The following is a 13,555-nucleotide window of genomic DNA, read 5'->3' as shown; positions in this document are numbered from 1 at the left end:
GTGTGTTAGGGAGCTCTGATTGGCCTAGAGGCAAGAAGCTGTGCTGCAATATCGAAGACAAGCAATTCAAATCCCACCAACTGCTCCATGGGAGAAGCATAGGCAATCTCCTCCCGTGTTGATTAACTGCCTCTGAAAACCCACTGGACGGTCAGCTATGTGTTGGTTCCAACTCGACAGTACACAACAACAACAGGTATATATTTACATATATGTATATTTGAAACCTCCAGATAGGTGCACATGCGCACAATCAAGAACCAGTTCCCATCTCATCAACACTAACTCCTAGTGGCACCAGGGGCTGCAGCGAGGGAGTGTGCCTCACAGGGGAGTTGGCAAGGCTGTGACCCCAGAGAAGCAGGTGGCTCCCGGAAGCCTGATGCTGGTGGTGGCTCTTGTGGCCCACATCCTGAGTGTCACTGTGATGCTGACTGGTAAGAAGGGTCTGTGTTCCTCTCTGCAGGATCTAGAACGTCCCCTCGGGTCCGTCACACACCTGAGCAGCAGCAGCGGCAGGTCAGAAGCGTGGCCCTCCATCAGAGACCCCTGTGGGTGGAGCTGCACTCCAGCGGCTGCATGGTGGGCATGTCCACCTTCAACTGTCACCAACTGCGAGTTACTAACATTTCGACCAAGTCACACATACTGAGGCCATTTCTACGTGAGGAAACAAAAGAAATATTTTTCTTAATTAATTTTTTTTTCCCCTCCAGGAAGAAAAATCTAGTGGAGAAGCAGCAGCAGCCGCCAGATGCTGATGCTGGATCGCAACGATCCCTCCGTGATGGAGCCCAACGTCCTGAGCGCTTACTGGTGAGTGTTGATCAGTGAGTCTGTATTTACTTCAGGGGGGCAACATCTCAATATCCATGCAAATATTAGCTCAGCTTGGGGAGCGAAGCCCGTCCTCAGCACACTGAGCACAGATGTCCACGGCGACGTCTCCATCCGCAGGGAGAGCCAAACCCTCCAGTTAATCAGGATCAGATTTGCATACGGAGCTAAACCCAGCACGCACAAAGCTATCTTTTCTCCATGCTGAATAGTTTCCCAATTATTTGGAAATTAGTTTACTTGCTTTTTCACATTCAGAATTTTAAAAGCTCCTGACTCATTATAGACTATTTTTCCCCCAACCAGTGAGAGCAGATTTTCTGCTCTGAGGCTGACATAATAAATATTAAATTGAAAAATTGTTCATTTACCACAAGCCGCCACATTGTTGATTAAATTGTCCACATGCCAGCATTAAGGCTTCTCTCAGCTGGAGATGATTGTAGCTCTGGGGACGTGCGAGGGGTCACAGAAATGCGGAGGAATGTTTGCTGCAGCATTATTCGTAATCGTGAAATATTAAGGACAACCCAGCATCAGCAGCAAGGAAATTCAGAGACTATTAGTGTGACGCCTTTGTTGTTAGGTGCTGCCAAGTCACTTCCACACACAGTGACCCCACGGACCGCAGCACGAAGCCCTACCCTTCCTGTGTCATCCTCACACTCACCGCCGTGTGCCAGCCCACTGCCACAGCCGCTGCACCATCCATCCATCTCTTGTTCACAGACCCTCCACCTTACCAAGCACGATGCCCGTCTCCAGAGCCCGGCCTCTCCTGACACCATGACTGAAGCACCTGAGACAATGTCCTTCCATCCTCGCTTCGAAGAAGAAGTCTGGCCACACTCCATCTGAGACAGACGAGTTTGTTCTTTTGGCAGTGCATGGTCTAGCCAATGTTCATCACCACCACCATGATTAAAGGCAACAATTCTTCTTTCCTCTTCCTTATTCATTTCCCAAGCTGGACAATGAATGGTAAGTTGTTTCTCTCTCTCTTTCTCTCTCTCTCTCTCTGTCTGTGTGTGTGTGTGTGCGCGCACGCGCCTTTTTCTCTCTGTCTCTGTCTGTCTGTCTCTCTCTCTCTTTCGGGTGTGGGTGTGGCTGTGTGTGTATGTGTGTGTGAGAGAGAGAGAGCAGCACTGCTCCTTTATATCTGCGAGTGTGTGTAGTACAAAACCCCCAAGGCAGACATTCACACTATAGTCTAAGTCAGGGATCAGCACCTATTCCTGCAGAGGACAGATAACATATATTCTAGCACAAAGAATGAACTCCTCTGAGGTAGCACAGATGCAGCCACAGGCAGGCAATAAGCAGACCTGTTAAAAAACAGGATGTGTTTCAGTAAATGTTCAGTGACATGCAAATCTGAGTTTTATCTAATTTTCACATGCTATAAAAATAGCTTTCCTTTTAAATTTTTCATTGTGGTTTGAATGAAAACTTATAGTTACAATTCATTTTCTACAAAATCACTGATACATTTTGTTTGATGACATTAATTATAGTCCTTAACACTGTATCAGCTCTCTTCCAGCTTCTTCATGAGATTTTCATTTCCACTCATCCTTCTACCCTATCTCTTCCTTATTCTTCTTTTTAATATGTTATTTCCTTTAAAACTATGGAAAAACTTGGAAACAATGCAAAATGATGACCGGCTGTACCTTCAAAGTCAAGTGTCAGAGTACCACAGACTCTGGTAAACATCATGTGGTGATCCAGACAGCTTTACGTGACGTACTGGCCACGATCCATTAGGGTCCAATTCTGTAGCTGCAGATGTTAACTAGTATAAGCAGTGAATTAAAAACTATTTTTGTCTGGTCAAAATATAAAGAATTTATGTTAATAGCAAATAAGCTCTCACAGGTACTATTCTCTTGTTTACAGGAAGGACACTGGCCTGCCAGTCGATAGCTTCTGTGATCTGAGACCAACGCCATTCACTGGGTTCATGGATGTCACAGCCACGTATTATGACTCCTTGAGGAGTCAGAATCGACTCCACCGCCATTGGTTTTTACTGATATCTATGTATCACTTACTCATGTTCTACCACAGAACACTTAATTGTACTCATGCAAAACCTACACCTAGCCCAATAAGCAATTGTCCAAACAGAACAAGAGAGCATTGGCTGAATGGTTTAAAATCAGGAAGGGTGTGCATCAGAGCTGTATCCTTTCTCCACTGCTATTCAGTCTGTATGCTGAGAAAACCATATGAGAAGCCAGACAACATGAAGAGGCATGTGGCATCAGGATCAGAGGAAGACTCATCAACAACCTGTGCTATGCAGATAACGCAACTCGGCTTGCTGATAGTGTAAAGGACTTGAAGTGCTGCCACAGAAAATCAAAGACCGCAGCCTTCAATATGGACAACATCTCAACATCAAGACAAAAATCCTCACCATTGAACCAATAGGCAATATTGTGACAGATGGAGAAAAGACTGAAGTTGTCAACAATTTCACTTTACTTAGCTCCACAATGAACACACAGGATAACAACAGTCAAGAAATCAAAAGGCATGCTGCATTGGAAAATCTGCTGTCAAGGACCTCTCCAAAGTGCCGAAGAGTAAAGAGGTCAGTTTAAAGACTAAAGAACACCTATACAGTCCACAGTTCTTTCAATCACTTCCTATGCATCTGAAAGCTGGACAATGAAAAGGATGATGGAAGAAGAATCAATGTCTTTGAGCTGAGGTGCAGGAGAAAAGTACCGACTATCCCACGGGCTGTCAAAAGAATAAGTAAGCCAGCCTTGGAGGAAGTGCAGCCGGGGTGCTCCTGAGAGCCAAGAACGGTGAAACTTCATCTCACATACTTTGGGATATGTTGTCAGGAGGGGCCAGGCCACGGAAACACACATCATGCTGGGAAAGACAGAGGGTTAGAAAAAGAGAAGAAGACTCCCAATGAAATGGACTGACGTAGAGACACTAACAATGAGTTTCAGCTTCTCAGAGAGTATGAGTACAGCACTGTCTATCACTAAGATTCAGATCCATGGTTCACAGGGTGGCTGTGAATCATACATTATCAACTCGATGACACCTAACAACAACAACAACCAAAAATCCATGTTTCTGAGGATCCCTGGTGGTGTGGTGTGTAATGTGCTGACCAAAAGTCAGTGGTCTGAATCCACCAGCCTCTCTACAGTAGGAAGATGGATAGTCAGTCTCCTCCCAGAAAGATTTACAATCTCAGAAACACAACAGAGGGTCATCATGAGTCAAACTCATCTATGTGTCTAGGATCCCTGGTGGTGCAGTGGATAAGGTGCCTGGCTGGTAACCCAAGGCTGGTGGTTCAAACCCACAGCCAATCCACAGGAGAAAGACGAGACTATCCGCTTCCATAAAGACTGCAGGCTCAGAAACCCTACACGGCAGCCTCCTATCTCCTGCAGGATTGCTGTGGGTCACACACTGGTCTATTTATGGAGCCCCGGTGATGCACAAGGCTAAGCACATGGCTGCTAACTGAAAGGTCAGCAGTTCAAACCCACCTGCCAGCTCCAGAAGTGAAAAGCTTGGTGTCTCCTATAAAGATCTCAGCGTTGGAAACCCTATGGAGCAGCTGCACTCTGTCCTCCAGGGTGTCTGTGACTTGGAACTGGTCTGATGGCAGTCAACATATTTCTCTACCTACCTAACTACGGAGTCTTTCTTTCCCCCCCTTTATTGTGATTTTAACAAAATTCACAGAAAAACTGGATTTTCATTCATTTATTGTTGCACATTTTTTTGCTCGTAGTTTAAAAAGCCATTTCTAGATCTGTCTTGAAATACAATATTGTGAGAGACAGGATAATATCCATACGCATACAAGGAAGTCCAGTGAATACCACTATCATTCAGATATATGCACCAACAACCAGAGCCAAAGAAGTGGAAATACAATATTTCTACCAAGGTTTGCAGTCAGAGATCGACTGAACATGCAATCAAGATGCATTAATAATAATGGGTGACTGGAATGCAAAAGTTGGGAAGAGAGAAAGAAGAAGGATCAGTAGTTGGAAAACATGGACTTGGTGACAGAAATGAAGCTGGAGAGAGAATTACAGAATTTTTCACAATCAAAGATTTATTCATTGCAAATACCTTGTATAAGAAACACAAAAGCAGGTTATACACATGGGTTTCACCTGATGGTATGCACAGGAATCAGACTGATTACATCTGTGGAAAGAACTGCTGGAGACACTAAGTATCAACTGAGAAAACTAAGCCAGGTGCTGATTATGGAACTACTCATATGCAAGTTCAAGCTGAAGCTAAGGAAAATTAAATCAAATCCATGGGAACCAAAATATGACCTTGAGTCTGTCCCGTCTGAATTTCTAAACCATCTCAGGAACAGGTTTGAGGCCTTGAACTCTAATGAGAAAGACCAGATGAGTTATGAGAGGATACCAAGAATATCATCCAGGAAGAGTGCAAAATGGATGTCAGAAGAGACTTTGAATATTGCACTAGAGTGCCGAGAAGCCAAAGTAGAGGGAAGAAATCAAGATATTAAGGAGCTGAACAGAAGATTTCAAAGGACAGCGTGGGAAGACAAAGTATTATAATAAAAAATGTGCCAAGAGCTGGAATCAGAAAATCAAACGGACTGAACTTGCTCAGCATTTCTTAAGCTGAAGGAACTGAAGAACAAATTCAAGTCTCAAGTTGCAATACTTAAGGATACTTTAGACAGAATATTAAATGATGCAGGAAGTATTAAAAGAAGATGGAAAGAGTATACAGAGTCACTGTACCAAAAGGAATTGGTGGACACAGAAGAATTTCATGAAACAACATATAAGCAAGAGCCTATAGTTATGAAGGAGGAAGTTAAAGCTGCTTTGAAAGAATTGGCAAAAAAAAAGTCCCCAGGAATTGAGAGTATACCAACTGATGTATTTAACAGATGCTGCCCTGGATGTGCTCACCAAGTTGTGCCAAGAAATCTGGAGGACTGACTGGAAGAGATCTATATTTGTTCCCATTCCAAAGAAAGGTGACCCTACAGAGTTTGGAAATTATCAAACAATATCATTAATATCACACGCAAGGAAGAGTCTGCTGAAGATTATCCAAAAACAACTGGAACAGCACATCAACAGAGAAAGCCAGAAGTGCAAGCTGAGTTTAAAAGGGGTCGTAGTACTAGGGATATCATAGCTAATGTTAGATGGATCTTGGCTGAAAGCAGGGAGTATCAGAGGAATGTCTATCTGTTTTTCATTGATTATGCAAAGCCGTTTGACTGTATGGATCACAAAAAACTATGGCTGACTCTGAGAAGAATGGGAATCCCAGAAAACTCAATCATGCTAATTGGAAACCTATATTGGGGCCAGGAGGCAGTCATCAGAACAGAGCAAGGAAACACTGCATGGTTCAAAGTTGGAAAGTCTGTAAGCCATGGATGTGTCCTATCTCCATACCTTTTCAGTCTATATGCAGAACAGATTATCCAGGAGACTGGGCTCTATGAGGAGAAATGTGGCATAAGGATTGGATTGGAGGAAGACTCATCAACAATCTGTGTTATGCAGATGACACAACCCTGCTTGCTGAAACTGAGGACGACCTGAAGCACTTGTTGCAGAACATCAAGGACTGCAGCCTTTAATATGGATTGAGGCTCAGTATCAAGAAAACAAAGATTCGCACCATTGGTCCGATGGGCAGCATCATGATGGATGAAGAGACTGAGATTATTAACAGCTTCAGTTTGCTTGCCTCCACAATCAACACTCTTGGACCAGCAGCCAGGAAATTAAAAGACATATTGTGATGGGAAAGTCTGCTGTCAGAGACCTCTCCAAAGTACTGAAGAGCAACAATGTCAATCTGGAGACTAAGGTACACCTGATACAAGCCATGGTCTTTGTAATAACCTGCTATGCATCAGAGAGCTGGACAATGACTAGGGAGGATAGAAGGAAAGTTGATGCCTTTGAGCTGTGATGTTGGAGAAGAGTATTGAATATACCATGGTTTGCTAAGAAAACGAACAGGTTCATCTTGGAGAGGGTGAAACCAGGCTGCTCCTTGGGGGCAAGGATTCTGAAGCTTCATCTGACATACTTTGGACATGTTGCAAGGATGAACCAGTCCTTGTCAGAGATGTCATGCTTTGGAGGGTGGAGGGACAGCACAGGAGAGGAAGATCCTTGATGAGATGCATTGATTCAGTGACTAGGGTAATAGGCGTAGGTGTGGCAGAGACAGTGAGATTGGCACAGGATAGAGCAGAGTTTAGGGCTGTTGTACACAGAGTCGCTATGAGTTGCAGGCTACTCGACAGCATGTGACAACAGCAACAACCCCTAATTCATTTTCTTTTCTTTTTTTTGAATACTTATTCATTGTTGCATATCTATGAAGTCTTGAAGGTAGAAATAAGTAAGTTTGGCTGCCAACGGAAAGGTTGACAGTTCATAACTATTCAGCAGCTTCATAGGAGAAATACCTTGTGACAGCTCCCCTAAACAGTATAGTCCAGGAACCCCAATAAGGCACTTCTACCCTGTCATATAAAGTTGTTATGAATTGTAATAAGCTCAGTGACATTGACAAAGGTGTCTGTCTATGTCTGCATCTATCCACCTAGTTTTCTACCTATAGACCAGTTTCCTATAACTTCTTTTGCCTACCTATGTCATTTGCTGCTTCCCTCATTAACAAGTTAAATAACCATCTGATTCTTACTCACCAAATCACATTGTGTTTTTAACATTTGGAGAAGATTTCACTTCTGAACAGTTTTGACCTCCTTAAAATCTTGGAAAGGAGGCATTGGGGGCAGATATCCTCCTTCCTAAAGGTCAAGCCCCCAGTCAGGTGGGCCTTCGGGCTGGTCAGCCTGGGCACGCCAGTCCCATTAAGGTGATTACAGCCTCTGCTGATACAGGGGGGAAAGTAGCCACCTCGGGAGCCAGGAGCCAGGGGGCACCTCAGCTGGCACTTTGAATGCAGGACTTGTCTCTAGGCCTATTACCGCCAGTACACCTGCATTTCCAATTCTCTCCGAGCCACGGGCTCAATCCACCCCATCTGTGCTCTCTGACCCTTTCATTTCCAATAGGTGCAGACTAATTCACGCCGGGCACGAGGAGGGCCGGTGAGGCCTTGCTTGTCACAGCCCGGGGCTGCATGCTGACACCGCTGAAGGAATCCAGGAATAAACCTAATCGAGGCCTTGCACACTGGCTAACTGTTGATGTAGATTCCATCAGAGGGGCTGGCGATGTAATCAAAAGTGGGTCTACAATTCAGAAGCACTTAGTGGAGCCATCTACGCGCATGCAGAATAAACCACTCTGTTGTAATCAAATAAAAACCCCACCATGGGTCAACACAGACCCGGTGATGCAACAAGATGGGCTCAGCTGAAAAAGAAATAAAACGCTGTGGAAGCCAGACAAGCTACAGGGGAAAGGCTTTGTGTGCTGTGGGAGGGAGGAGCCGGGCCCCTCTCCCTAGGGAACGGTCAGATTCCAGGATGGGTTTCAACAGGCACTGGAGACTGCTGTTCATCTCTTCATTTAGGGAGCTGTGTCTGACTCCGTGGGCGAGCTTGAACTTGGACTGGAAGCACGCTGGTTGTCACACAATTATGGTCTGTGTCACATGAAAGTGACTCTCACTTTTAGCTTGGGCAGAAAGGACAAATTACAGGTGCTGGGTCTGTCCCAAAGAGCCCTGGTGGTGTAGCAAGCTGCATGTAGGACTGTCAGCCAAAAGGTTCAAGGTTTGAATCCACCTGCTGCTCCACAGGAGAAAGACGAGCAGTCCCTTCTTAGAAGGACCTGCAGCCTCAGAAGCACCATGGAGGCACACCACGACTTGGAATCAACTCTACGGCAATGGCATCGATGTGGGGTCGGTCCTGGAGGCAGGGTTAAAAGGACTCTGTTTGTTATGGGGAAACTGGCAGAGAATATATAAAACCTACACATTGTAGCCAGGGTTGGACTGAGGACAAAGCTCTCAGTGTCCAGAATGAGCTGGGGCCCAGATCCAAACAGCACCCACCGAGGGTCACCCACGCCCACCCCCACCCCCCTTCCTGAATGCTGATCTCACCTTGTCCCCACCCGGCTTCCTGTTTTCCTTTTGCCTTGTTTTCTGTTTTACAGTGTGAACCTCCAGTTTCCCTCTGAGCCCTGCTATTCAGCCCCCTTGGCTCCTACAAACACCTGAGTCTGCCAACTTTGGTTCTGACAAGGTGCGTTCTCTCAGGGGCAGAGGGAGTCACAGTGGCCACGCATCATGACTGGGCTGGCCCTCCCAGCTGATGTCACCCCCCCAAACAAGCAGAGACGACAAAAGAGTGGTGACTTTCAAAGTAGGCATGAAAATCCATTTTTTTTTCTGAATTAAGAGCAATTATCTTGCTATGCTCCTTGAGCTTTGAAGTATCAAGAGGAGATTTAAGGAAGCAGGGTTTGCAGGTTCAGTTATGAATTGTCTTGTTGGTGGGGTGGGTCCAATGTGAAACACTGCCCTATTTCTCTACCTTCCCTCTCTCAGTGCATTGCCAGAGGGACCACGCCTCTATACATGTCTGTGCTCAGAGAGGAGCGAACTGGGGTCGGGGGGAGGGGGGAAGTGCAGCAATGAATGAATGTAAATCCAAAATCTCTGTAAATGTTCATTAAAATTCTTTTAAAAAATAATAATAATCAAAATGCACTGACATTTGAATACTAAGGAGCAGTTCTTCCATTTGCACATAAAACCCAAGAGTCAAAACCACTTCTGTCAAGTAAATTCTGACTCATGGTAGCCCACTGCCCCACTGCCGTAATTGACAAATCATAATGAGAGGAGACTGTTTCATCCTTCTCCCACAGAGCATGTGGTGGATTAGAACCACTGGCCTCTCAGTTTGAAGTCCACCAAGTACACCACCAGAACTCCTAACATGCAAAGAGGAGGTAATTTCATTGCTGAAGAAATCAATGCCAATAAAAAACCCTAGACGTACAACAAGGCACGTAAAGAAAAGCTGCTGTTTTTGCTGCTGCTGCCGGGTGCCATCAAGTCATGTACAGAGACCCTATGAGCAACAGATCTGAACCCTGTTCTCTCCTGCGCCATCCTCACCCCTCCTGACATACTTGAGTCCACTGCTGCAGCCACCATGTCAATTCTTTGGTTGAGGGTTTTCCTCTCTTTCATTCACCTCCCCTCTTTCTAAGCATGGTGGCTTTCTCCAAGGAACAGCATCTCCTAGCAACATGGCCAAAGTATATAAAACAAAGCTTTGTCATCTTTGCCTCCAAGGAGCACCCTGGCTGCACCTTCTCCAAGAAGGTACTTTCTTCTTTTCTTTTTTCTTCTGTCATCCTTATTCATTGTCCAGCTCTCAAATGCATTACTGAAAAGATCGTGGCCTGAATCAGGTACACCTTAGTCCTCAAAATGACATCATTGTTCTTCAATAATTTGGAGAGGTCTCAGACTACAAACTTTCCCAGTGCAATATATTCCCTGATTTCCTGACTGGTACCCAAGGGTGTTGATTGTGTATTCAGGTAAGATGAAGTCATTGACAGCTTCAATGTTTTCTTCACCTATCATGATGTTACCTATTTGGTCTAGTGGTGGGGAATTTTGTTACTTCAATTTTGAGATGTAATCCACATTGAAGCTGTAGTCTTTTATCTTCTTCAATAAGTGCTCCAAGTCTTCTTCACTTTCTGAATGCAAAGTTGTGTCACCCACATAACGCAGGTTGTTGTTGACTCTTCCTCCAATGTTGATACCATGTTCTTCCTCATACAGTCCAGCTTCGGAGACTGTTTGCTCAGCCTACATTTAGCACTCATATGCTAACCTAAAGGTCAGCTGTTCAAAACCACTAGCAGCCCCAAGGGAGAAAGACAGGACCTTTGGCTCTAAAAAGATGAGTAAAAGCCCTGGAGATGCACACAGACGTGGCTTCTCTGATCATCTGTGCAGCAGCCACCCCATGAGCCGGCCTCCTTCAATGGCTCTGACTGAGAGGTCCAGCCGGTCTCAAAGCCCACTGCCCTCAGGTTAGCCTGCCTCACAGTGACCCTGCAGGCCAGAGCAGAACTGGCCACAGTGCATCCAACCATGCAATCAGTATAGGAGCAGATCGCCACATCTCTCTCCCACTCATATGGCTGCTCATTCCCTTAGCAGCACAATGCCGGAGCTCCTGACTACTTTGGACGCAATTAAAACCTCAAACTCCCTGCTGTCTAGTCAGAACTGACTCCTAGCTGATCCTCCAGTGGGTTTTCAGAAGCTGTAAACTGCACAGGGGGGTGATAATTTGAACTGCCAGAGAGGCAGGACCTGGCAGGACAACGCCCTCTCCAGCAGGCCACCAGAGTACAGGAAGAGGGGAAGCTGAAGGTAGTTAAAGTGTTTAAGATGTGAACTTTCAGAACAAATGGCCTTCTTGATTTCTAGCGTGAACAAAACCATCACCACTGAGTCAATTCCAACTCACAGCGACCCGACAGGGTAGAGTAGAGCTGCCCCTCCCGAGGGTCTGCAGGGCTGTTAACTCTCTGAAGAAGATCCCTCCTCTTCCTCCCATGGAGCAGCTAGCTGGTAAGTTGGAGCCACAGAGCTTTGGGTTGTTGTTGTTACGTGCCATCGAGTCACCTGTGACTCTATGCAAACCCTATGTACAAGAGACTAGAATCCCACCCTACTCTGTCTGAGCCCGTTTCACTAATTCCGACGCACCTACCCCCTTTATCCCAGTTACAGTGTCAATCCATCTCATCTGGAGTCTTCCTCTCCTGTGTTGTTCCTCCACCCTTCCAAGTATGATGCCTTTCTCCAAAGACTGGTCCCTCACTGGCCACGTGCCCAAAGTATGTAAGACAGAGCTTCAAAATCCTTGCCTCCCAGGAACAGCTTGGCCTCACCCTCTCCAGGACAGACCTGTTATTTCTCTTCACAGTCCATGGTATGTTCAATACTCTTCTCCAGCACTACAGCTCAAAGACATTGATTCTTCTTCTGTCATCCTTAGTCACTGTCCAGCTCTCTGATGCATAGTAAGTAATTGCAAACAAAGACTACAGCCTGGATCAGGTGCACCTTACTCCCTAGACTGATATTATTACTCTTTAGCACTTTGGAGAGATTCCTGGCAGTAAACTTCCCTAAATGCAATTCATATTTTGATTTCCTAACTACTGGTGCCAAGAGTGTTGATTATGGAGCCAATAACAACTTCAATCTCTTCTCCATCCACCATGGTGCTGTCAATTGGCCCAGTGGTGAGAACCTTTGTCTTCTTGATATTGAGCTCCATGAAGACTATAGTCCTTGACCTTTGGTTAATACCTGAATGTTTAACCACTGTTTCACCAAGCCCCACTCCTCAGCATTTACTGCTTATAAAGATTTTCGTCTGATAATGGAAAACCCACCTCTCTTTTCAGTCTTAAAAGATTTGCTTCTCCCAAGAAAACACACACGAGGCTGCTATTTAGCAGCATTTTTCTGGCCGTCTCTGTTGACCTGAGAACCACAGAGTGCCTCAAGAGCTCCATTTACAATCACCTTGCATCCTTGTAACCTCAAAGGAGAGGCTCTGGTTAACACAGAGTGCACGCGCTCCTCTCCTCACACAGTGCGGGAAGGTGGTTCCTCACCTCAGCAGATCCATTAACCGGAGATGTCTCCTGGGCACTGTTGAGACAGGTTCACTCTGAACCAGGACTGAAGTCCTGCAGCTGGTACTTGACACATCACAATGTGAGGAAGGGGTGCCCAGGGGTCTCTGCATAAAGGTTAGAAGCCATCACGGCAAGCGTCTCCTCATTCAGAATAAAGTGCACCCCCTTCCTACAAAAACCTAGATACTGGCTGGTTGAAAGACTCCATATAGTCCTATTTCTGGCTTCCAATCGCTCTACTTACTGCAAAAGGAACAAGGGAGCCAAGAAAAAAATGTTTGCACAACAGTTGTGACAGAGACACTCTTCTGACTGAATAGCTCAGATGGTTTATTTTTTCCCTATGATCCCTTGTCTCCAGCGTAAGCAGCCGGGACTCTGTCTGCAGCTCTCTTTGTCTCCTGTTCTAAAATCTGATATAGAAGAGGGCCCTGGAGCGGACACACGATTCTGATCGCGATTAACAAAATGGAAAGGGGCCTGCCTGCCAAGACAGAGAGGAGCTGTTAAGATTGTCAACATCACGTCATTACACTGATTTACTGCAACTCAAACCAGAGCAGGAATGAAGACAATTAAGAGCAATCCAGACCGTAGCCGTCGATATTATTCTGAAAACCAACAACAGGGACATAAACTGATCCGTCAAAAGCAGCAGGGACTAACTTTCTGCAGCGGAAATTTTAAGATTCCCAGCTCTTTGTGGAACCAGCTCAATAGCTAGGCAGAGAAGCAAGGTGAGGGCGAACAAAAAGAACCAACAGGAGAGTCTCTGCTACTTTGTTTCCAATCTCTACTACCTAGTTTCCAATCACTTCCCTACAGAGGAGCCACTCAGGCAGACACTCTGCATTATCAGACCATCCAGAAGCAAAACTCCCAAGTCCTGACTTCACAAAAGCAAAACTGTGCCCTTTGTTTTCAGTGTTGTGGGGGAAGTAAAAAGGCAGGCTCATTTGAGGCTAGATTTCATATAATTGGCAAGAGAAAAATACTCTGGGCTGAATTGAGAGGGAACGAGACGGGAG

The 13,555-nt window shown here is 45.5% G+C and overlaps 1 protein-coding gene across 1 annotated transcript in view; it reads right to left on the bottom strand.

Annotated features, from left to right (window-relative positions):
• TMEM132D (transmembrane protein 132D) overlaps window positions 1–13,555 on the bottom strand; it is a 564,576-nt gene that overhangs the window by 522,433 nt on the left and 28,588 nt on the right. The window lies entirely within an intron of this gene.

Source organism: Elephantulus edwardii, unplaced genomic scaffold, assembly GCF_000299155.1.
Source record: "Elephantulus edwardii isolate Elephantulus edwardi_28Jun2011 unplaced genomic scaffold, EleEdw1.0 scaffold00148, whole genome shotgun sequence".
Classification (NCBI taxonomy): domain Eukaryota; kingdom Metazoa; phylum Chordata; class Mammalia; order Macroscelidea; family Macroscelididae; genus Elephantulus; species Elephantulus edwardii.
The sequence above is the reverse complement of the archived record's forward strand: the minus strand, read 5'-3'. Positions and strand labels throughout refer to the sequence as shown.